The following is a 26342-nucleotide window of genomic DNA, read 5'->3' on the forward strand; positions in this document are numbered from 1 at the left end:
AGATCGCTAGAACTAAATGGCAAGAAGTATTAATGACCCGGTTTCTATGCGGCCAAGTTCGCATATGTAGAAATGCCGGCCTCTCAATAAATCTATTTTTTAAACGGATTGTAATACTTAATTTTTAAGGATATGTAATGAGATCATGAATATTAAAAATAAATAAATTTTAAAAACTAGAAATAATAATGCTAATGCTTAATTTTTAAGGACATGTAATCTCTAACATGGAGGTCATGAATATGAAAAATAAATAAATTTTAAAAAACTAGAAATAATATTTCTAGTAAAAAAACATTTGGACTATTGATTTCCCTTGTTTTTAGATGGAACACCTAGTTGCATCCATCTTTAAAATGGATGCTTTACATTTTTTGGACCGCATATGAAGAAATGCAGTCAAACCTTCACAAAATAATTTTCCATTAGATAATAATATGACAAAAATGTCAACCAATTGCCTTCTTCTTTTTTTTTATTATTATGTATTTATTTTGAATAGACACGAAAAATATGAAATGGAACGACTTACATAGACAAGAAGAGGATTTAATATATTAAAAAAACATTTGGACCTTTAGTTACACTTGTTTTTAGATGGGCCACCTATTTGCATCCATCTTTAAGATGGATGCTTTATACCTCTGGACCACATATTGTAGAAATGCAGTCCGGCCCACTTGAAACAATTTTCCCATTCTATGCTGTCAGCTCGCGTATTGTAGAAATGCAGGCTTGGCCATAAATATATTTTTTAAATATAATTTGATCCTAATTTTTAGAGAATATATAATCTTTAACATGGAAATCATGAATATAAAAAAATATATATATATTTGAAAACTATAAATAATAATTATATTTTAAAAACATTTGGACCGTTAATTATAATGGTTTATAGATGGACCATTTATTTGCATCGATCTTTAAGAAGGATGCTTTATACCTCTCGACCGTATATTATAGAAATGCCGTCCATCCCTCTTGAAACATTTTTTCTTCATAAAAAGTCCCAAGTTAACTCTAAAAAAAAAGTCCCAAAGTATTCTACATAATATGAAGAAATTATATCTAATATGACCATTTATCTTCAGTATAAGGAGATCGCAATTGCTATAACCAAGATTTACAAATTAAACAAAATTCGACGATTTAGCTGTGCAAAATCAATGTGATGATATTAGCAATTCTGAGATCACAATTACTTATAACCAAGATTTAAAAATTAAATAGAATTTTGCAATTTAGCTGTGCAGAGACAGCCTTGTACCAAAGGTGAATAGTCTCATTATATATTTCGTAAAAAATAAAAGGTGTTTTTATGTACATTTACTTATAAAAAATGTCATGTAGTATTAAATAATTGTGATAGTATGCCAATGTAATTTGTGTAATAATATATTTTACTTAACAATCATCCTTTTGGAATTACTAAACAATGATTTAGTTCACAATTTTCCCCAAAAAAATAGCACAACTTGAAAAATCCATAAAAAACTATTTGATTACCAAATGAGAGATTATATGTAATAATGTGTATATAAAAATAAAATATGCAATTTTCAGTTATCTTTTATTGTCATTGTATAGTTGTGTAGGGATAATGTGGTCTACACTAAATTTATATTTGTATATAATAGGGTTTCATTCCTTGTTAATGAGAATTTATCAATATAGTTTCTCTCTCTAAATTGTTCTTGAGCTCTACATCTTCTCTAAATCTAACATGGTATCAGAGCATCAAAGATCCAATCATCTCTTCTCTGTTGCTGCTCGCAGAATGCTCTTTTTGTGAAGGTTAGTAATCAGATAAATTTTGATCTCTCAAATTTTCATATGCAAATTTTCGTTGTAAATTTGTAACTCTTTCGGTGCATCTGCACATTTGAAACCCTACGTTGCATATCATTGCATAAACCCTTCGCTGCTAATTTGCATAGTTGAAACCCTTCGTTGCATATAATTGCATAAACTCTTCGCTACTAATTTACAGCCCTCTCATATACAAAATTCCTTGCAAACTTCATTGTCCAATTCATCTCCTATTCTTGACACCTAGAGAGAGAAAGTTGTGCAAACTTCATTCTTCATTCTTCCTTGCAAACTAGAGAGAGAAAGTTGTTTTATTCACATGTCAGAGCATCTCTCCTATTCTTGACATCTCTTGGTTCCTTTCCCTTATGTGTGCGCCTTTTCCCTTGCATATCTCTGCTGCAAAGATTTGCTTGGTAAATCTCTTTAACAGTTGATGCTTGCAAAATTTGCTTTGTAAAATCTCTTTGCAACCCTAGATGTGCATACAATTATTTTTTTTACTTTTTTTTTTTTTTTTTTTCCTGTTGTGCTCTTCCACAACAACAGTCTTCCATTGAACTTATCAATTTCTCTCTCTAGAAAAGATATGGTCAAAGCAAATTTTTTTTGTCTTGTAGTATCTCAAATTTATTCCCTTTGCTTCCTCCTGTTGATCGTTTTTCCGTTGCTAATTTTTCTAAAGAGAAACTTTAATTCCAAAAAAAAAAACAAGAATCATCTATGGAGTGCAAAAGTAATATACAGTGTGCTACTTTTTTTATGCGTCTTGATGGGAAGAACTACTACTTGTGGTCTTTTAAAATTAGGCGTTTTCTCATAGGATTGAAGTTATGGGGCTATCTTGATGGTTTTGTTCCCCAGCCTAAGGATGAAAATAGGCATAATGATTGGCTTGTCATAGATAGCTCTATTATGACATGGATTATGAACTCAGTTGAGCCTACAATTGGGCGCAACCTTACGTATCAATCTAGTGCCAAAGCAATGTGGGATTATTTAAAATAGATTTATTCTCAAGCAAACATTGCCCGTATGTATACCGTTGATCAGTAGAGCATAAAGACACAACAAGGGGACTCATCAATTGAAGATTATTTTAATACTCTTTCAGGTATGTAAAATAAGATGGACTCGATGGAGACAGAGGCACTCACTGAAGCTGTTACTAAAGCACGAAATTGGTCTCGTTTATTTCACTGGGGTTGCGATCGGAGTTTGGAAGCATGAGAGCATCCGTCCTTCATCGTACTCCCACTCCACCATTAGATGATTGCCTCTCAGATCTTCTTGCTGAAGAAACTTGCTTAAGCTCTCTTGGGGTTTACAAAATCCATATCACAAGATATCACTGATGTAACCTTAGCCACGTCCAATTACCCTAATAAAAATACCAATTATGTCCAAGTACGGTGTTACATATGCAAACAAAGAGGCCACACAGTTAATCGGTGCAAGAAGCACATTTTTTGCAATTATTGTAAGAAGTTCGGGTATGTAATAAATGATTGTCGAAACGCCTTCAGGGACATGGGAAGCCTCCTATACCTAGTTCGACTCAATGGGCTGCAATTGCCTCCATTCTTAGTCCCACTAGCATGGAGAATATCACTTTCAGTCTCTCTCATTATGCCTCCACATCGGTTACCCATGTGTCCATGCCCGATCTCCACTCTATTGATTCAACTGCACTCTAACAACTTGCTCAAGTTTTAGCCGTCATGGGTTTTTCAGGTAACTCAAATTCTTTATCAAACACTTGGATTATAGACTCAGGAGCATCAAATAATTTGACATGACAACTTTCGCATCTATCCTCGGTAAACCCTATTCTGAAAATATGACTTATTTTACTGCTAATGGGTCTCCACTTCATGTTACCCACTCAAGTAATACCAGTGTCCTTGGTTCATCTGGTACATTCTTAGCATTAAAAGTTGATCATCACATTCCCAACATTCCTTTGAATTTAATATCTGTTGGTCAGTTAGTTGATAACTAGTGCCTTGTTTCTTTTTCTAGTAAAGGTTGTGTGGTGCAGGATCTAGCAATAGGGAAAGTGAATGGGAGAAGCACTACGCAGGGTCGGCTTTTCACAATTAGTTTCAGTGAAGCTCCTTCTCATTTTTCACAAGTACTGTCGGTTTGTCATCTTTCCCCTTCTCCTCATGAAATAAGTCATTCAAATTCTCTTCGGTATGTTTGGCATTGCACGTTAGGCCACCCACATTCTCAAAAAATGCTTTCTCTTTTAAACTCTGGGATTTTACCTGTTGTCTTCTCTCATAAAAAATATGATAAGAATATTGTTGTGAGAGTTGCAAGTTGGCAAAACATTTGGCTCAACCTTTTCCTCATAGTAATAATAAAAGTATCCATCATTTCTCTTTAGTGCACTCTAATGTTTGGGGCCCTGCTCTTGTTCCGTCAACTAATGAATTTTCTTATTACGTGATATTTATCAATGATTTTTTTAAATATACTAGGATTTATTTTCTCAAACACAAGTCAAGTATGTTTGGTGTTTTTAAAGACTTCTATAATATGATAAAAATTCAATTTGAGAAAAACATTAAAGTTTTTAAGTTTGATTCTAGAGAGGGGGGGGGGTGGTGGGAGTATCTATCTAATGAATTTCAAGCATATCTTCGTACAAATGACATTATTCATCAACGTTTAGGTCCTCATACCCAGGAACAGAATGGAGTTATTGAAAGAAAACATCGCTATATTCTTGAAATCACTCGTTCTCTTCTTATTAGCTCTCATTCCCCAAAGAACATTTGGGTTGAAGCGATGTCTACTGTTGTCTATCTTGTTAATCTTCTTCCTACACCGATTTTGCAAAATATGTCACCATTTCAAAAGCTTTTTTCAAAAAATTCCTGATTACTCATATTTACGTGTGTTTGGATGCATATGTTTTGTGTTTTTTCCATCTTCTACCCGTAATAAACTTTCACCTAAGTCTGTCAAATGCATGTTTGTAGGTTATCCAACAAATTAAAAAGGATATCATTGTTTTGATCCTTCTATTAACCGTATTAGAATATCCCATCATGTTACATTTTTCAAGCATATACCCTTCTACCAACACTGCCCACACCCTAATTCAAACACACGTGGACCTGAGTTTTCTTTTTTTCCTATTTTCGATATTCCTCCTTCTCATTATCATGAAAATAAAGGATTACCACATTCAATAACTAACTTTGATGAGTGTCTTTGTCAACTGCTGGTCTTGTATCACCTCCAGTTGTTGATCATTCTACCGGTCCTATTCACCTTCGACGGTCACTTCGAAAGCCCACTCCACTTGATCATCTTAACTTACCAGTGGTTAGCCCATACCATACTTGTTCTCCTGCAACCATTACTAATCTATTGTTTCATGAGTCATCTTCTTGTTCTCAGGCATCTAACCTCCAATGCTGACGTATAGCTATGAATGAGGAAATTGCTGCTTTAGAGGCAAATCACACTTGGGATTTGGTCATATTGCCTCCAGAAAAGTATGTCATTGGTAATAAATGGGTTTATAAAGTCAAGTTACGAGCTGATAGCACTCTTGATCGGCACAAGACTCGATTAGTTGCTCAAGGTTTTGCCTAGGAGCATGGCATCGATTATGAAGAAACTTTTGCTCCAGTTGCTAAAATGACAACTATTCGTACTTTTATTTTGCACTCACATCTATTCGTGAGTGGCCCGTATGGCAGATGGATGGATGTCAAAAATACATTCCTTATGGCAAACTTCAAGAGGAAGTTTACATGTGTCAACCAATTAGGTTTGTTTCTCAAGATAAATCATTGGTTTGCCGACTTCGTGAAGTAATTTACAGTCTCAAACAAGCTCCCCATGCGTGGTTTGAGCGTTTTCAGGCTGTCATTCTTGCAACTGGCTTCACTCAAAGTAAACATGATCACTACATGTTTATTCGTACCACAAAGCAAAGAATTTGTAATATTCTATTATATGTTGATGATATTCTTATCTTTGGCAATGATTTCACTTCCATTAAGGATGTAAAGCTACGATTGCAAGAAGAATTTCAAATGAATGATCTTGGAGGAGTATCTTATTTTCTTGGCTTTGAGATCTCTCACTCTAAACGTGTTATTTACATCCGTCAATAGAAGTATGCACTTGATCTTGTTTCCAGTGCCTAATTGAATGATGTAAAGGTTGTTGATACACCTATGGAACTCAATGTTAAACTTTCTGCACATGTTGGCGATCCTCTTCTTGAGCATATGATGTATCGCAAACTTGTCAGCTCCCTCAGCTATCTCACTATGATTCATCCAGATATTGCATATGTTGTCCATATTGTGAGCTAATTTGTTTCAGATCCTCGACAACCACATCTATCAACAGTTCATCGAATTTTATACTATGTTCGAGGTACTTCCATTCGTGGATTATTCTTTGACTCCACATCCTCTTTAGATCTTAGTGCAGATGTCGATGCAGATTAGGCTGGTGATCCAGATACTTGCCATTTTACTATAGGATATTGTGTGTTTCTTGGGTCCTCATTAATATCATGGAAGAGAAAAAAACAAGAAACAGTTTCCAAGTCAAGCATTGAAGCTAAGTATCGTACTATATCTTCTGTTGCTAATGAGATTGTTTGGGTTTGTGCTCTTTTTAATGAATTTGGTATCTGTATTTCAAATCCCACACATTTATATGCAATAACCAAAGTGGAATTAATCTAGTTTTTCATGAGCGAAAAAAGTAACGTCGATTGTCATTATATTTGTGATCGTTATCTTGATGGTATATTATCTCTCCCTTGCGTTTCTTCTACTTCGCAGGTGGCTGATATTTTCACCAAATCTATTACTCGGAGCCGCCATGATTTTCTAGTGGACAAGCTAATGTTTTACTCATATCCACATCAGTTTGAAGGGGGCTAATAATATGTATATAAAATAAAATGTATAATTTTCAATTGTCCTATATTATCATTTTATATTTGTGTAGGGAGAATGTGGCCTACACTAAATTTGTATTTGTATATAAGCCATTTTAGGGTTTCATTCCTTGTTAATGAGAATTGATCAAGATAGTTTCTCTCTCTAAATTGTTCTTAAGCTCTACATCTTCACTAAATCTAACACTAGGAATGTATTAAAGTGACTTTTGATATTGAAAATCGATAGATTTTTAAAACTTTCTAATATCCAAGATTCTTGATGTCCTCCATCGAATTGGCCAGTATTCACCATACAGTATTTACTATACACAAGAATACTAACAGCCTGAAACACCATTTTTTATTGCGAAATTGGTAATGATGCGGTGTTTTTGCAAAGTGGAGATAATGTCAATTGCATGTCCAAGGCAAACAAAGTGCAAATATTTACATACAAATTGCATCATTTTTTCTTCTTGAGAACTTATTTTAGGAAATTTGGGTAGAAAGGTAATATTAAATAATCATGATTCTAGAGCAAAATAATATATAAAATATTTGATGGATATGAATTTTTAAAAAGGAAGATATTAATAGCAACTTCGAAAATTTCAGACACGTCAGAAAAATAATTATTCTACGATATCAAAATTCAATATAAAACAATGTCTAAAAACCAATGATGCGGATTAGGAATTGGTATAGATCGACTCAGTTCTCTGTTGGAATTGGAAATCATTATAGATTGATCGAGTTTTTTGTTGGAATTGGGAATCAATCTGGTTCCCTTGGAGTACCCCACTTCCATCAAGGAATTGGGTGATTCTATCTGGGAACCATGTGATCTAGACTTGTTTTACACATATTATATTTTTTATTATTATTCTATTTTTTCACCTTTTTTCTTGTTTTGGATTGATTTTCACATTGGATAATCAGTCTGATTCACAAATCGGGATCAGCGATTCGCTTGATCAGATTTCCAATTGCTAGATAACTGGCACCCAGTCTTAAAACACTAATCTAAAATATGTCATGTGTTGGACTTATACAGCTAAAATGTGAAGCAAGAGAGTGGGAGAGAATTAAAGAAAACAATGTAAATAATTTTATTCAATTGTGCTAATCTTTATCAAATCGAGCTCAAAATAATGATATATATATATATATATATATATATATATATATATATATATATATATATATATATATATATATATATATATATATATATATATGACTCCTATGTAAACTCATAATCTGATATTCTTCCACTAAATTTACGACAGCAAGTACTCAATAGTCAATATGCAAGACTACAATACCTAACAATCTTGTCTATAACTAAACAAAGAAAACTCAATCTCTAACATTCTTCCATAATCGAAAAACAAAAAGAATTAGAATCAATATGACACAGAATAATCAACATCCAAGATTATCCAATAGAATAGCTGCAAAAAGAGTTGAGGAAGCAAAAAATATCTCTGCAAAGTAACGGCGCTCTCGTGGAGCATCCAATATCTAAGAATTTTGCTTTCCAAGCTCCTCTTGCGACAAACTTTGCGCACCATTACCATATTGATTGTAGCGTAGCTAATCTATTATCCCATGACCTACAATCATGTTATCACGGTATTTGTCAGGGAGGATGATTACTACATTGTCCAGTGTAAAATTCAAAGTCGAGTTGTTGTGACGAGTATGCTAAAATCAAAGAGCAACTTAGGGAGGCGGGACCCGCTGAGGAAGGCAAGGAGATCAACAAAAGAAAGGTAGCATGGGATGACATGATAATGAAGTAGTGTGGGGTTTAGATGACCAATGTCTTCGAGATGAAATAAAGGGAAGACAGTGGGCTTTGGAGGAGATTGGGGCAAAGAGTGAATGAGGCCCACCCGATTGTTGATGTCGAGAGCACCAGCTATGTCTTCAGTGACATTGTGAAATTGAGCAGTGAAAGTATTTATTATCGTCTCAATCATGTTAAACAGTTGACGGCTGACAACTGCAAGATTTGGTTTATGGAGTTCACTGTAGGGTAAAGGGGTCGAGGTGGTGGGATTTGGGGAGAACTAAGGGACTGAGGTGGTGGGACTTGGGGAGAGTAGAGGGAAAGGTCAAGGGGGCAAGGTGGTAGGATTTGGGGAGAGTTGAGGGGCTGAGGTAGTGGAACTTGGGGAGAGAGTACATGGAAAGCTAAAAGGGCCGAGCTGCTGACATTTGGGAAGAAAAGAAACGAGAGGAGGAGAAGGGGGATGGCTATGGTTCAAAGAAAAAAAAATCTTAAGGGAGAGAGTTTGGAAGTAAAAGAAAACCTAAGTGGTTTAAGGGTGAGAAAAGGGGGAAGAAGCAAAAAACAATTAAAGAAATCAAGGCACGTCATATATGTACAGGTTTAACCAAGTTAAGAAACAATAAAATATAAATTAAAAAAAAAAAAGTTAGAGTTGTTGAAGGACTAATTACATTACATTACAGACTCCTATTTCTAATGGAATGTTGACTCCTATTCAATTGAACAATGTTACCTTTCTTCATTTAGGGTATGTTTTTAACAAAATATCATTTAAATATTTAAATTTTTTTAAATTTGAATAAAGACATTGCCATGCTTTTTCTTTATTATAATTTATATTATCGTTGTATGTGTTTTTTTTTTTTATTCACGGTTGACTGCCCATCAATATTTCGCATAAAGGAAGGTGATGACTTGGGGCCACCTTAGAGAGCTTCTTAGCCGCCCAACCCTGCTCCTTCACCCCCAAGTTCTAAATGAGCCTAACAAAATATCTCAAAGAAGAACTAACAAACTAAAATAACCCAAGTCAATAAAAGCCACAATACAAAGGGTGCACTTCTATTTCTACATTAGAATTACCAACACCATCAGAGGTATAGCATAGAAAGAATTGGAAAGGTCACTTCTAGTCTCGACCAAGCACCACATACTCCAAGAGGCTTTGTTGGAACTTTACAGTTCACATGCAACTTGTCTTAGAATTCAAAAGTCTGAACTTTAAATAGTCCATAACTGAATGAATCAAGCTACTGAAACCCTAGAAACCAAGGGAAAAGCCAATAATGCGATTTCTACCAATTCTCAAGAAGGAAACAAGACGTTGGAACTTTTAGCTACTCTGCCACCTCCAATTCTGATTTCACAGTGAAAATGAAGACAACAAGTGCAAGAACCCCATGACCTTCCAGTTGAATGGAACATTTTCTCAAAAAAGATTGCACCAAACCCTAGAAATAATTCAACATAAAAAAAAAATGTGAATCATACACATTTCAGTGAAAATTCAGCTCCAAAAACCATCAAAATGGAACCCAATAGAACTTCAATTTAGAGAATGAGGGACAGTTGATTGAAGCCTCAAACGAAAAGAATTGGTTTCCAATGTTTGGGATTGAGCTATAATATTGAGAAGAATGGCTTTGAGTGTTTGAAGGAGAGAGAAGGGTGGGATTTCTAATGGGTCTGTAATTTAAAGATGGAAAGGATCCCCAAGTACTAGTAGGGGACAACAGCATAACATTAGATTTTTAGAGAGAGAATGATTTACTTTGCATTTTAAATGTTGTTTTTAATGAGTTGAATTCTTGGAGATTCAGATATTCGCGGGTATTTTGGGGGGTATTTTTTTTTTTCAGTGCGGATGACGAGCCCCTACATGTTTTTTAAATCATTAGTGATTTTTTAATGCGTTAGGTGATAATGAAAGCGTAAATCTTAGCTGGGGTACAAGTAGTGCTACCACCAGGACCCCAACCCCATTCTCAAAAAATTGGTAAGTCATCTGGGATTATTTGAATAGTAAAATATATAGTTTGATATTGTCAAACATGGCACATAAATTAATATCATTAGAATTATAATTTATTGTACATTATTTTAAAATATTAAATTATTAGTGCGCTATCAAACAAACCTTTAAATTTCAAGCTTGGTACTTATTAACGAATAAGAGAGAAGAGTCTAACTTTGAAATTCCAAATTTGGTCAATACCTTAACAAAAAAGAGAGGAGATTAACTTTCAAATTTGGCGAGCCATCTATCCTACTTGCCTCCAAATTAATACATAGTAAGTACTCTCTCTTTCTAAATTTAGCTTCAGCTTTATTCATTAATGCTTTATCTTTTTGTTTTTTTCTTCTTCTTTTTTTCATCTATTTGGTCTATAATTAGGGTTTATTTATTTCTCATATTCTTGATTGCCATTGTTCCCATGTCTCATGCTTTTTTTACAAAAATTGGGATGCTATTAGTTTTGTTGTTATGTATATGATATTATTAAGCCAGATTAAGGGCTAGATACGTGTCATTGGGACCCTATTGCTTATTGCTAAACTATAAAGATTGTAGGATAGGTAACTTTATAAACAATCCATTTTAAATTTGGTATTTTCCTCATTTTTAGGCACCTTAAAACTTCTACAAAGGCCTTAGGAATACTTGGTGAAACCCTTGAGACTATATTGTCCTAGAAATAGCCTGAACCACCAACCTTGTGGTCTATAGTCCCTAAACTATGGTTCCTTATTCCATAGGATCACCTTAAAAATTGAAAATAAATAAATTTTAGAGATAAGGTAATGTTTTAAATTCGCAAGTGGGATAATAATCATCCAAAATCGCAAGCAATATCACGAGAATTGAAATATCAAGATTCTTGCCATCTTTGACCCAGACAACACGATTCGTGTCGTCTAGGTGGATTTGACCAAAATAACATGATACGTGTCGTCAAGATCACCCAGCGCCTGAACATTGTGCCTGGGTCGTATAAGGCCCAGATGACACGATTCATGTCGTCTGGCCCAAAATGACTCAAATGACACAGTTTGCCAACTGAATAGGATAAAATGGTTTGTGTTATCTGGTCAACTGACTTAGATGAGACGATTATTGACCTAAACGACATGGATCGTGTCGTCTGACCCTTTAACATCCATAATTTTAAAATTTGAGTTGAATAGATTGGATAAGCATCCCAAGCCATTTTCAACCACTCAGAGGGGTTTTCGAGGGAGAGAGAGAAACATGTAGGCTAGTCACCTAAATTTGACACTTAGATTAGAAACTAAACAGAGAATAAGCATTTAGGTCCTTGTAGCAAAACCCTATTTTCCATCCATTTTCAGTCACATTCAAACTATAGTCAGCTCTAAAGAGAATAGAAAGGGACAACAGTGTAAATACAATCGTGATCTTGATACGAGCAAAGATTCGAGCTTCAGGTACCCCAGGCCAACTGACCTGGGCAAGTAAGTCTCCACTTTTTCTCCCTACTTTTAATCATTTTAGTTAAGCATCTTTATTTATATTTGTTAGTATTATGACACATTGGCTATGTTGGCTCTGCCGATGATCTACGGAAAGATCTATTCACTCAAATAGAAATAGTATTTTGGGCTTCCCCGGTCTGTGTGTGAAAATGGTTGATAACATATCATGCAGGTGCAAATGTGTGAAGAGAATATGACAATGAAGCAATAGGCACAATAAAAGGGAGATGAGTGCTAGGTACGATTTGTACCAAGTGAGGTGTGTCTCGAATCAAAGGTGACTCGATCGATGGCACAGTCAAAGTGAGGGGTGTAGGTGACCCCCAAGATTGTATAAGGTCTAGATAGTGAGCACAAGGTACAATATGTGCCCAATGGGGTGCGCCCCAAGTCAATGGTGACTTAATCAAGGCACAGTTAGAACGAGGGTGTAGGTGACCCTTGATTATTTTTTTTATTATTATTCTTATTTTTATTTTTTTACTCTATTTTTTAATAAGCACAAAGAGGATTGGGAGCTGCTGAATTATAATAAAAATATAATTAAAATTGCCAAAATATGAAGAAGTATAAAAACCTCCTCTCTCTTTTTTTGACATATTTCTCTATTCCAGATACCAAAAACCAGGTGATAGAGGCCCAGGTCACAAATCGTGTCATTTATGCCTTTTGACCTGGACGACATGAATAGTGTTGTTTTGAAGAAAACCCTATTATCGTCTGGACTAGTTATAGAGATAGATGAAAATCTTGTATTTATTTTATATATATCATGTATAGAAAGTTACTTACTGTAACTTATCTTGTTGTGCAAGTTATCTCTGGTTGTATTATATAATATATGGTTGTATTATATAATACATGTTTTGTATTTGACCTAGTTAGGGACCTAGTCAAGTCAGAGGTCCCAAATCAGAGCACTCTCACTATTTTATGACTTTAGGAGCGGAAAAATAGGGAAGCGTGGAAAGAAGAAATTAATTTTGGCACAAGAAATATGTTGACGACCCCAAGGTAGATGCCAAATTGTTTACAATACAAATTTTAGAGATTTTAAATTAAAATCTCCTTAATCTAACCACAAACTAGTTAATTAAAAGTAGTAAAGGAGTCGGGGGGGGGGGGGGGGGGGGGGGAATCAGTCAGATTATGACCTAGAAGTTGATCTATTCCAGTGAATATTCCTTCTCTCTCTTTCTCTAAAACTCATTCTCTATAAACTCACTTTTTTCTCTCTCTAGGAATCCAATATCTCTCTCTAAAAACCCATATCTCTCTAAAAATCCAATCTCTCTCTAAAAACTCATTCTCTCTCTGGAAATCCAATCTCTTGCTCTCTCTAAAAACCTAATCTCTCTCTCTCTCTCTCTAAAAATCCAATATCTATTTCTAAAAAATATTAAATTATATTTAAATATTAAATTTTCTAAAAAATATTTTAGCATATATTTTTTTTAGCTTATTATAAACAAGAAAAATTTGAAGAGAGATTAAAAAAAAAAAGATACGGAAAAATAGGCTTTTAATGGGCCTGTCTAGGCCCAAGCCCACTCCAAGGAGTACCCAGACCAAGCCTGAATGGTAAATTTTCAGGTCAGAACGGGTCTTGCCGGTCCGGGCCAGGCTATTTTTGAGTTTGTCGGACCTCGGGTCCTACCCCCACCGAATAAAACCACCTCAACATGAACCTCATATGCTCAACCTAGGGGACATAAGCATTGCATAAGACCGTGGGATCCACAAATTGAAGGTCTGGCTCTAGATCCATGCTAGGTGCAGTTCAACTTCTTGGCGTATCCAACATTTTGAATGAATGCTGGAGTTCAGTCAAAAGATTGACTATGAGCTCCTAATATTTGTTACTGAAAAAGCCCACGGAACAGTGTGAACAAAATAAACAAATTTCCACTTGCAATCACTCGAAAATCACTGAGGACCGATTTTGGGCATAGGAACAAGGTCATAGACCATTCATGCATTTAATCATGTAATATTCCTTAATATTCAATAATAAAAAAAAGCATGTAATAATCCAAGACCAGTCTCAAAGTACCAAATTTGAAGGTATCAATGCCTTAGAAAGAAAAGGGACCAAATTTATTAATCTAAAACAGTAAAAGCAATGGAAAACCAAACATTTTAGCATCAAACTCACATTACCCACTTAGGTCGACCAATATGTGAACATAAAGCATTAATGCCTCCAATTCCAGCCCTCTTCTGGCTGCATGTAGCTATAGCAACAGTTTCATGTACATGATTATGTGAACCACAGGGGTCGAACTCTACGAGGCAGATGTGAGATGCCAATCTTGACCCCACAAACCCAAAATGCTGCATTGCTCACAATCATCTTTCCTACCAACATAGACCATGTGCAGATTATCATCATCGTTCCATAGAAAAAATTGTTCTTGACTGTTAAAGTAGCAGAGCGCCTCGCCCGAAGAATCTGGCAACAATCATCTTTCCTACCAACATAGACCATGTGCAGATTATCATCATCGTTCCATAGAAAAAATTGTTCTCGACTGTTGTTATGAACCTTTATTCATATCTGATGTTCATGGAGAGGTACTGTACTATCAAGTGAAATACAAACCCATTTATAAGAACTAAAATGATCAACATACTATTCTTTCTTTAATTCACTCACTTTCACGATACACTTCATTTTGACTAAATCAACTGTGAAAGAAGATAATGAAAATAAATAAATATTTGTGCAAAAGCGGTTAGGCCAGCCTTATTTGCTCTACTTCATCACGTTTGTGTGGTTGTTCCAAAAGAATCCTATATTTTTACTTGTCCAAGGGAACTTCTATCCTCTGCTTCCTGGCATCCACCAAACATACTTACATGAGGTAACAGCCCCCCTATTTTGAGTAAAGTATTTTTTTATCGTGTTAATTTCCTCATTTGTAACTTGTTGATAATAAATGCGCCCGACATATTTTTTCGATCATTTTTTCTTAACAAGAACCATATTTCCAACAAGGATCTCGTTCCTATGGGAACCCAAAGAAGACATGTTGAAAGAATGAAATGTCTCAAATACAAAAGGATTTGACTAATTTTTGTTGCTTGATCTTCAATCATTGAGGTTTTGAATGAATATTGTGCTCTAAATCACCCAAAATATACTCTTGCAATCTCTATTGATAGCTCACAACAAATCCTATGTATGTGATATCTCTATTGATAGTTCTCATCAAATCCTATTCGTCTCTCCCTTAGAACATATACGCCAATGCTAGATGAGGTTTGGACCCAAAAGCATGTTGAAATCCTTAAGTTACCAAAAGTAATTCCAGTTGAGTTTAATCAATGGATAATCAACCACTACTGTTGATATAAAGCACAGAAGACCATAAAGCCATTAACAGAAATATATAGGCACGAATGTCCAAGCGTTTAAAAGTTTTGAAAATGACTTAATTGGCATTTTATCGACTATAGATATTAAAGAAGCAGACTGCGCACATGCCCGAGCATATCATTGAGAGCAACTATCAAAATGAGTGATGAAATGAAGCAAAACACACATGAACTGTTTCTTTTGCTTTATTCTTTGGATCTAGCCTTCCTCTTGTCATCTCTCTGCCTAGACATTCCTAAAGAAAAAAATTTAAGCCTTCCGCACAACTATGGATCACTTCCGAGTTCAGGTCTAAGTTTTAATGTGCATTGCTATTGAAAGTGACCATATAGAACACGCAAGGTACATGCTATTAACAAGTTTTTAGAAAATATACCAGCGAGTCTACCTAGAGGTGCCACTTTACAATGCAAAAAAAATAAAATAAAATAATCACGAATCAAGGATACAAATTGAATCAAGAACAACGGGAAGTCTTTTATCATGATAAGATATCTCAAATCATCTTTAAAGGACTTTAATACACCTCACTCCGAGATCAACTACCTCAATGATGCACTAATAATAATCCTACTGAATCTCCTTAAAATGGGAAGTTAATGGCAAACCAAGAACACTAAATGGGGTCGAAGGAGCAAACCAAGCATGCATCACAAAGGAACAACGCAACACAAGTTAGGTCGCACCACTTAGCTCAATCACAAGAGCAACTCTAGGTTCCTTGGGGGCATGCTACCATAGGCTCTCATGTGTAAAGCGTGGCTCCCCCTTATGGGCAAGATAGAGAAAAGAGAGAGGGGCACGTGGAGCAATGAGATAAACTCTTAAATAGTGATGTATCTAAATTAAGGTTTATCATTTTTTTGAAATTCAATCTGGACCGTTGGTCTCCAGTGACATGTGGGATGAAGGGAGGCTTTTCGCCTTAGTCATCCATTCCTTAATCAGCCATCATAGTAGAGGGAAGGATCTAAAAATTTTATCCCTTAGTGTCCTGAACACATTCTTTTTCTAAGAATTTCCAACAACATACAAAAGAAAAATCGTGCATTCTTTCCCTTTCAATTTATGAGAATCACGTGGAATGACCCCCATAAGTCTCCATGCAACTTTTATATTTTATAATTTAACTTCAAAGATGTTAATTTGTCCATACAAAAATAAAAATCACCTAAAAATTACCAACTCAAAGACAAATTTTGTAATAATAATTTTACCCCTGTGAACCTATGAATAGTAAAATAAAAAAACCCTAGAATCCCTAAAAAGACTTAAACACCCAAAAAACCCTAAAACTATAATCATAATATATATCATTTGAAATTGAATAAAAATTAAGAATAAATATAATTTTTCCCTCCATCGCAACATCTATTATTTTTTCAATGTAAAAAAACAATATGGAAGTTAAATAATGAAAAAAAAAAAAAAAGTATTTAAAGTTAATGACTCATTTGCAAAATTGTCTAGCTTTGTTTTGTTAGTCCAATTAGTCAAAATCGGCCAATTCTATCGATCAAAACATTAAACACTAATTTTGATCAAATCTCAATCAAACACAATCTTAATTTGGACTCCACCAATCAAGGCAGTCGTCGCCAATGCGATTAGTTGGCCTGGCGAATCCGTTTTAGTGTGATCTTGATACCATTGGCTCAGAAAAATGTCCCTTATGTTTGAACTTATACTTCTTCTTCTTTTTTCTACTTTTTTCCCTACGGGAGCCCATGTTTTTTATATATAGCAAAAGAGAGAGCTTAAATAGCGAATATTTGTGTAAATTACTTAAAATAACCTGACTAGCAGTCCACTTTTCTAGTAATCAATTTAACCAGGCTTTTGTTAATTTTAAAGTTCATTTACTATGGCACAGGTTGTCATATATTCCAATGTTTTCCTTTTATCCACAGATATCAACATAATTTTATCCCTTGCCGTCCTGGAATATCTTTCATGTATGAGGATGATATTTCATGGATCAAGTCAAGGAAGAAGACAAAATGAGGGATGCCACCAAATTCAAAACATCCATCCCCATCTCCACACACCACCCATATTGAGGATGGACTGGCCTCATCTAATATTATCTACAACTTCCCATAATACCCTCACTCTTATTAGGTAGTTTCATCCCACATCATTCTAGGCGTTTATTCACTTGGCGCTGTATCTTCATGATTCCATGACCTAGAAACAGGGCCTACGTAACGGCAGCCACCGTTATAACATGCATTGATCTATATTTTGTCACCAAGTAAAAAAGTAAGTGTATATTTTGTCACCTAGTAAAAAAGTAAGTGTATATTACCCCGTTATAGGATATCTGACTCCTATAGATACGGGTAGCAATGGTTCCGACCAGACCTGGGACCCGACCGGTAGAACCGACCTCGGGTTCAGGTATGGGTCAAATTTTTTGACTTAACGGGTTGAGTCCAGGTCCAAAACCTGAATCTAAACACTATTTAGGTCCGGGTCTGGACCCAGATTACTTGTACCCATAAACCAAGATAAAATATTTTACTTTAAACCCTATTCGTTTGAGTGTATTAAAAATCGTATACAATAATAGCTATTAAACTACAAATCAGACTCCTTGAAATATAATGAGCTACTGGCAAGTGATTGTGACCTTGTTTTCAATAATATGGGTACATGAGGGCTTAAAAAAAGGCAAAAAAAAAGAAGAAGTTTATAGTCACAAGATGGCAATGGACCCAACCAAACCCAGGACCCGACAGGTCTGGGTATGGGTCCAGGTCGGGTCAAAGTCCAAAACCTGTACCCAAATGCTATTCAAGGCCGGGTTACCTGGATCCAACCAATTGCCACCCCCACTTATAGATCGCGAGTAGTGACAACCTTTTCAAACAAGGAGTATTCTAAGAGACGGTTTACTTTCACGCAGAAAAATATCATAATCATCGGAGCTTTATACCAACTATTTGGGGTCCGCTTCAGTTATTCATGTAAAAAAATTTAAAAAAAAAAAAAAGAATAAATATTTTGACATTCATCGTCCCCACACAAAGTCGGAGAAAAAATTATCTCGATTTTTTTGCACGATTAGTGATTAATCTGCCATATCTGCCAAAGCCAGTAAAGCAGTAAAGCGGTTTCCCTTTCTTAAAGCATTCGCATGAGATGGATCGCTTTACCTCGGATATACCTACTTTCTAGTTCCATTTGTGCACTTAAAACTCGAAGAGAAACCTCATTAGAACCAAATGCTAAAAACATTTTTTTTCTTACTAAAAATTTCTCTCCATATTTAGGTGGCTTTGGATAATTTGAATTTGTGTTGGATTTGTATGGCATAAATATCATCAATCCAACGAAGGAAAGTTGTTTCACGCGGGCTGGACCGCATTTCTACATGCGGTTCAGAAAGTGTAAAGCATCCATCTTAAAGATGAATGCAAGTAGGTGCTCCATATAAAAACAATGGAAATTAACCGTCCAAATTTTTTTTACTAGAATTATTATTTTTAATTTTTAAAATTTATTTATCTTTTCATATTCATGATCTCTATGTTAGAAATTACATGTCTTTAAAAATTAAGTCTAAAATCCATCTCAAAAATAGATTTATTAAAGGGATTATATACGATGAGACTATTTATCTTTAGTACAAGGATGTCACAATTAATTCTAGCATTAGATGTCCAATTGGATGGCTTGGGGTATGTCATGAAATTCAAGAAATTTTTTATTGGGCTTTGAGTTTCGTCACAAATACACTTACAACCATTTGATTTTAAATTTGATAGACAAAAATGGTTGTGACATATTTGTACTAAAAGTAAATAGTCTCTTTATATACTTTTCCTTTATTAGAAAGCCCGCATTTCTACATATGCAGGTTTGGCCTCATAGAAACCAAGTCCTCCAACAAATGCAACAAAATATTTATATTTGAACTTCAATAGTTCATCATTGTATTCCTTGCCTATTATTGCCTTTATGTTTATTCTACCCATTATTGTGGCCAGTTTGCAATAAACGCCAAATAACTGTCAGGAAAATACCATATAATTCCTAGATAATCGATTTGTTGGTGGTGGACGTAATGGATTCAAATGATCTTTCAGGATATTATGAAATATCATTCCGTATTTTGATTTTTGAGAAAAAAAATAATACCATGGTAATTATAAGAGTATAGATCCCATTAAAATGAATCAAAATAAGATGTGATCCAATTTTTGTGAAGAGAATTGATGCAAGGGTGGAAAAGGATAGAACAATGGAGAAACATTTAGGGCAATACAAATCCAATTAAAGAGCAGAACAGTTCCCCAGGTCCCAAGTTTCGAGGTTTCCTCTTAGTTTAGCAACTTTCAGAACTGCCCCACAAATACTGAGTTGTAAAGGAAGCACGAGAGGAGGAGAAATCAAAACCTTATATGCTCCCCCGGGTGCATAAGGTACATTGGGATAACAGTTTCTTGAGGAACCAAATTTTGGGGACGCTACCTTACCAGCTTAGCTACTGACCTAAAACAAATAAGAAATACAAAAAAAAAGTGTACCCATTTTATGAGTAGTCGTAAATAATACATTTCAATAATGAAGGTAGACCTTACAATTTTTGGTCAATCAGATTAGGTGTTAAAGAACTCAAAACTTTTTTCTTTGCTGTTCAAAAATAATGATCCGGTGATTATAAAGTGGATTAGAAAATTTCCTATCGCAAAATTCTAATGGGTAAGTCTTCCACTAGAGGGAGTAAGTCTATAGTATGCGCTACCGGGGATGTGCTATACGCTCTAAGCGCGACTTTTACATATATGTTTTACTATGTCACACACGTATATGCATATGGATAAGATTTTATTAGGTCAGCCGATCCACCTATTCAAGTGCGATCTTCTTGGAAAATTTATTTTAAAGATGACTTAAAAGTTTACAAGTTTATAATTTCGTTTGAGTGAAAAAAAAAGGAAGAAATTTTAAATATTAAAATATGAGAAATTTTGTTTTTGGATCATTCATCGTCGTTCAATTTAGGGAAAATTATGGATACCCCACGATACTTTTAGTATAACACTATAAACCCAATCAATATTTTTTCTTGCTTTTATCCCCAATCACTATATATATATATATATATATATATATATATATATGGTATGGTTTATATAGAGCTTAGGCTCTAAATGATCAAATTAAAGCCTACCTCCAAATAGTGTCGAGAAATGTAGTTTCAATACTGAAAATATTTGTAATAGCCTTAAAATATATTTTCATATTTATTTATAAAGTTTAAAGCTTCAAAAATAGTATAGATCGATAGATCTATGAAAACTTGAAAATCTTAAAATTGACAATAAAAAAATGCATTACAAAATACACAATTTTTAAAACTTGAAATCTATTTTTTTCTCATGTCTATGCATCTTGATGTCGAGATGATGAGCTTGAGTATATTTGGGCATGAAAACAAAATCTTCTAGGGAAATTTTAAGGTAGGCTCAAATTTGATTGTTTAGAGCCTCGACTCTATATAAACTTTTCCCATATATATATATATATATATATATATATATATATATATATATACACTACAAAACTCTGGACAATACTACAAAACTCCTATAGGCGAAAATGAATAGTAATTTCGTCTACTCTCATCATCATCCAAAGTTCATTGCACGGTCATGATTGTCTGGTATTATTTTATTTTTTATTTATTTTTATACAAATCAAAATGATCTGAAATTTGGAGCGTATGTTCATCAAATATAGGCGAATCTACAAAATATATCAAAAAACTATTTTACATCAAATAAATTGACCAAAATAACCCTGACAAGTTTCAGGGGTATTTTGGTCATTTTTTAATGAATTATTTTTTTATATTTTTGTTAAGTGCGCCTCACTAAGATGTATATACGCTCCAAATTTCAAATCATTTTGATTTGTAGAAACAAAATAAAAAATAAAACACTACCAGACAATCGTGACTATACGATGACCTTTGGACGATGATGAGGGTAGGCAAAATCAATGTTTATTTTCGCCTATAGGCATTGGAAAGACTTTTCCTGTAGACAAAAAGGAACAGTGATTTTGCCTACCCTCATCACCATCCAAAGTTCATCGGACGGTCACGATTGTCCGGTAGTATTTTATTTTTCATTTTGCTCCTACAAATCGGAATGATCTGAAATTTGGAGCATGTATACATCTTAGTGAGGCGCACCTAATAAAAATATAAAAAACATAATTCATAAAAAAATGACCAAAACACCCCTGAAACTTTTCGGGTGTATTTTGGTCAATTTATTACATGTAAAATATTTTTTCATAGATTCGCCTATTGAACAAAAGCTCCAAATTTCAAATCACTTTGATTTGTAAAAAAAATAAAAATGAAACACTATCAAACAATCGTGACCGTGCCATGAAGTTTGGACAATGATGAGGGTAGGCAAAATCATTGTTCATTTTCTTTATAAGCATTTTGTAGTATCTTCCATATATATATATATATATATATATATATATATATATATATATATATATATATATATATATATATATATATATATATATATATGTGTGTGTGTGTGTGTGTGTGTGTGTGTGTGTGTGTATGTACGTGTGTGTGTATGTGTGTTAGGGTGCTCACACTATGGAGTAATTTATCATTATACTCAACAAAATTTGGACATTTATATACCATTATTTTGTACATAGAGCTTTTTCATAGTAATGGTATTTTTGGCGTAACCCGTATCTGTATCCACTTTCAGATGAGATATGCCTTGATTGACAACCTAGAGCTTTGTGTTTAGAAATTAAGTCGAGATTCTCAAGGATTCATGTTTGAGGCATTACAACCCTCCTCCTTAAAGTATCATTCAATCAGCAGTTTAAAGCTGCTCGGTGATGGCTTAATCAATGGTTTTAAAAATGGATCGGTGCCCCGGATCGGGCACTCCAAAAACCCATCCAGATCGATGAATCAGCGATCCTGATCGATGAATCGACGATCCATATCAGGAATCGACCGAATCGATTGGATTAAACTTTAAAAAAAATCTAAAAAAATATATTAAATTTCATTATAAATGTTGGCTTTTAGGAATCCAGTAAAAAATGGGGGTACTGCGTTATTAACTTTCATTTGTTTCATAAATTTTGTGAATATTGAGATGTTATTTCCCAATATGAACTTATGTTAACCATTAAATTTACATCATACAAAAGAAAAATCATAGAATTATTATGAATAAAGTATATAATCATACATATACTACAATAAAGAGTGAATTAAATCGATGAAAAAAATGACCACTAAAATCTCGAATTAGTGGAAAACCTTAATCCGCTAAAAAAAACCCCAATCATTACAACCTAACTAACTATAATATTATATACTGAAACTGAAAATTTTTATTTATATTTTATATTTATTTTATTATACAAATAATAACAAATCCAAAAAAATAATAAAATGTTGTGCTACATTTTTTTTTACTTGTTGTATTACCTTTCTTCTTCTTTTTTTACCACAAATATAAGAAAGCGATGCTACCAAGGTACCTTCTAATTTTTTTTATACTTTTTATTTTATTTTTTGACAATAAATACTTATTATATTACCTTTTAATACTTGTTATATTGCCTTTTGTTTTTTTACAAGAAAATAAAAAAAAAAAAATTTGTATTACCTTCTTTTTTCTTTGAAAAACTTTTATTTTTTATTTTTTTCCTTTTACTTTATTTTCTTCATTTTAGATTTTTTTTTTTTTTGAAAAACCTTTTATTTTTTATTTTTTTCTTTTGCTTTATTTTCTTCCTTTTAGGCAACAAAAATAAATTCCTTCTATTTTTTTACCTTTTACTTTATTTTCTTCCTTTTAGAATTTTTTTTTTTTTGAAAAACCTTTTATTTTTTATTTTTTCCTTTTACTTTATGTTCTTCTTTTTTTCCTTTTAGACCTTTATTTTAAAAAGAAAAGTTTTTTTTTTTATTTTTTTCTTTTTATTTTATTTTCTTGTTTTTAAGCAACAAAAATAAGTTAAAAATAAGTTGGATGGCGACCATAGGGCTCAAAGCTGAGACATCCAAGAAGAAATTGTGAGTCATAACCAACTTCACCACATAATAATAATGTACTTTGAATTGTCGTCTAAACATTTATAATAATTTTGCTTGCACTTATCCACATCGAAGCTTTAATATAAAGTTGTATGGTATAAATACTTCTATCGGGCCACTAACAAACACATCAATTACGTCGCAGGATTGAGACCCATGCACTGCCTGATGTGTGGCATAAAAAATGCCCATCAATTTTAAAAAAATTTCAGACTTTATCCTTGATCGTTGAAATCGCCCGTATCACTGTAGCCACTCGCCGAGTTATCATTATGAATCGCCCTGTTCTCTCTTGACATGAGCGATTTTACGTAATGTGGTGGAATCGACATGAGGGTGCCGATTTTCACGTACTAGGTGAGTTTGGTTCGACTCAGCGTCAAACACTGGGCTTGACCCATTATCATATCAATGAGCAATTTAAAGCTACCTGATGATGGCTTAATCCATCATCATATCAATCGACAGTTTAAAGTTGTTTGATGATGACCCATCATCCTCATCGCCCAACAATTAAGGCCTTAAAAGCTTTACGTATCGTGCGACATTTAGTTACCAAAATGGGGGATTTCTTCCTCGATATGAGGAGTGTCTCTCATTAAAACAGAGCTATTGGATTTTTGACTCATTGCTTTATCACCCTTAAAAGAGGTACCATTTATTAAGCTGAACAACATAAGTGGTTGCAGCTCATTGTCATCAGTGATGAATTCTTGTTTTTTGCTCACACGAGATCATGAGGTTCGAATGTTTCAAATTCAGGATGAGTATCAATGATTATCATTAAGAAATATCTGCGTGAACAACCCAAACAGTGAGATTAGTAGTATGAAAAGATAAACATGAAAGATATTAGTGTTATGAAGATAAAAATTATGCCTTGCAGATCCTGTGATTCGAACGAAAGGATAAGTCTAAGATGAAGATGAAGGGTGATGATTCAAAGATGGAAAATGCATAGTTATCCCTTGAAAAATCATAATTTGATAGTATAAAAAAGGGATTTCTCGATTAAAGAGGGGTCACACATTTTTTATAGACATGGTTAGCTGAGATAAGCATTCTTGTGGGGTTTTACCTCAATAAGAATTGAGAGTGGAAAAAGAGAGTGAGATATTCAAGACATGAAGAGAGAGGTAATCGTCTCCTACGATCCACTTGAGAACCATTATATTAGGAAGACCAAACTTGAAGGGTAATATCTCTGCATACGTCCACAAGTATATGGGCCACTATGCCCCCTGGTAATATCTTTTCTCTTTTGATATGTCTGTATATTTTCTTTCTTAAAAACAAATGTATAGGTTTCAAGGCCAGAATCAAAGGTATTCAGCTCGTTTTCTTTTTTCTTTTCTCTAGCCAATGTAAATTGTAACAAAGGATTGAATCTCGGAAATTGTTCAGTTCCCCCTATAATATAAAACATGTATTTTCTGATATGGTGTGCGCGGGCGAATTTGGCCTCGAATGTGATGTCATATGGTTTATGTTTGGAGTCTAATGTTCGTTTAAAACACACACACACATACACACACACACACACATAGACGAAAATGAACAATGATTTCACTTACCTTCATCACCATCCAAACTTCATCGCATGGTCATAGTTGTCCAGCAGTATTTCAATTTTCATATTTTTTCTACAAATCCAAATTACTTGAAATTTGGACTGTGTATACATCTTAGTGAAGTGCACCCAATAAAAATATGAAAACAATAATTCGCAAAATATAAATTGACCAAATTCCCTCGAAAATTTATGGGAGTATTTTGGTCAATTTATATTTTACAAATTATTTTTTTCATATTTTTATTAGGTGCGCCTCACTAAAATGTACCCACACTCCAAATTTTATTTCATTCCGATTAGTAAAAAAAAAAAAAACACTACGAGACAACTGTGATCGTGCGATGAAGTTTGGATGGTGATAAGGGTAGGCGAAATCACTGTTCATTTTCGCCTATATGCGTTTTATAATATCTTTCATTATATATATATATATATATATATATATATATATATAACTTTGACTCCCTTCAACGACACATTCACGAGTCATCATAACCACCCAATTTGAAATCTGATTGACAAGAGTAATTGATACCTCCTTGATTAATAGTAAAGGAAAATGGTTTAATAGGGCTGCGACCCAATCAAAGTAAGGAAAACCTTTATATTGATCATCTTGGCTTGAACATTATGGTTGTAAAAAAATTAGGATTTCAAGTTATAAAAATAGTGTATATTGTAAAAAAATTTCTCAACTGTCTATTTAGCACAAAAATTAAGTGTGCATGGGTTTGCAAGATTTGTACATTTTTTTAGCTTTAAAATTTATTGCTAGTGTTGGAAATTGAATTTAGAGCCATCATGGAGATTTTCGTTACCGAAAGTGCTTTCCTGACGAGGATCTAGGCATTTTATTTTGTTTTCATAAAGCCCGGGTCTTATAGAAGCTTCATCCTTTCATAGGTGGCAACTCCATCTAGCCCTTTAGGGATGGAAAAAGTTTATATAAGGGTGAGCCCTAAACAATCAAATTAAAGCGCACATAAAAAATGCACTAAAAGAGGTTTTTGATGCTGAAAACTCTCGATTCAATCATCTTGACTAAAGATATATGGACATGAGAAAAAATAAATTTCAAACCTTGGAAATAAGTGCATCTTGTGATGTGTTATTTAGATCGTCTATTTTCAAGAATTTGATGTGATCATAGATCTGCTTGATCTATACTATTTTTTAATTTTAAAATTTTTATAATTAGAAATCGAAATAAATTTTCAGGGCATCACAAATATTTCTTATACTGAAACAACA

The 26342-nt window shown here is 33.8% G+C and overlaps 1 long non-coding RNA gene across 12 annotated transcripts; it reads left to right on the top strand.

Moving 5' to 3' along the window:
* Positions 1–1659: 1659 nt before the first annotated feature.
* On the top strand, positions 1660–6904 carry LOC110006925 (uncharacterized). Of its 12 annotated transcripts, none has more exons than XR_016050883.1 (5): positions 1660–1797; positions 2927–3546; positions 3854–3955; positions 5069–5151; positions 5227–5888. It is a non-coding gene; the product is annotated as an uncharacterized LOC110006925 (long non-coding RNA). The 12 variants fall into 12 exon arrangements; XR_016050885.1 differs by having other exon boundaries at positions 3854–3946; XR_016050881.1 differs by lacking the exons at positions 5069–5151; positions 5227–5888 and adding an exon at positions 6636–6904.
* The last annotated feature ends 19438 nt before the right edge of the window (positions 6905–26342 follow it).

This window comes from Amborella trichopoda, chromosome 3, assembly GCF_054954075.1.
Source record: "Amborella trichopoda isolate Santa Cruz 75 chromosome 3, AtrichopodaSantaCruz75HAP2 v2.0, whole genome shotgun sequence".
NCBI lineage: Eukaryota > Viridiplantae > Streptophyta > Magnoliopsida > Amborellales > Amborellaceae > Amborella > Amborella trichopoda.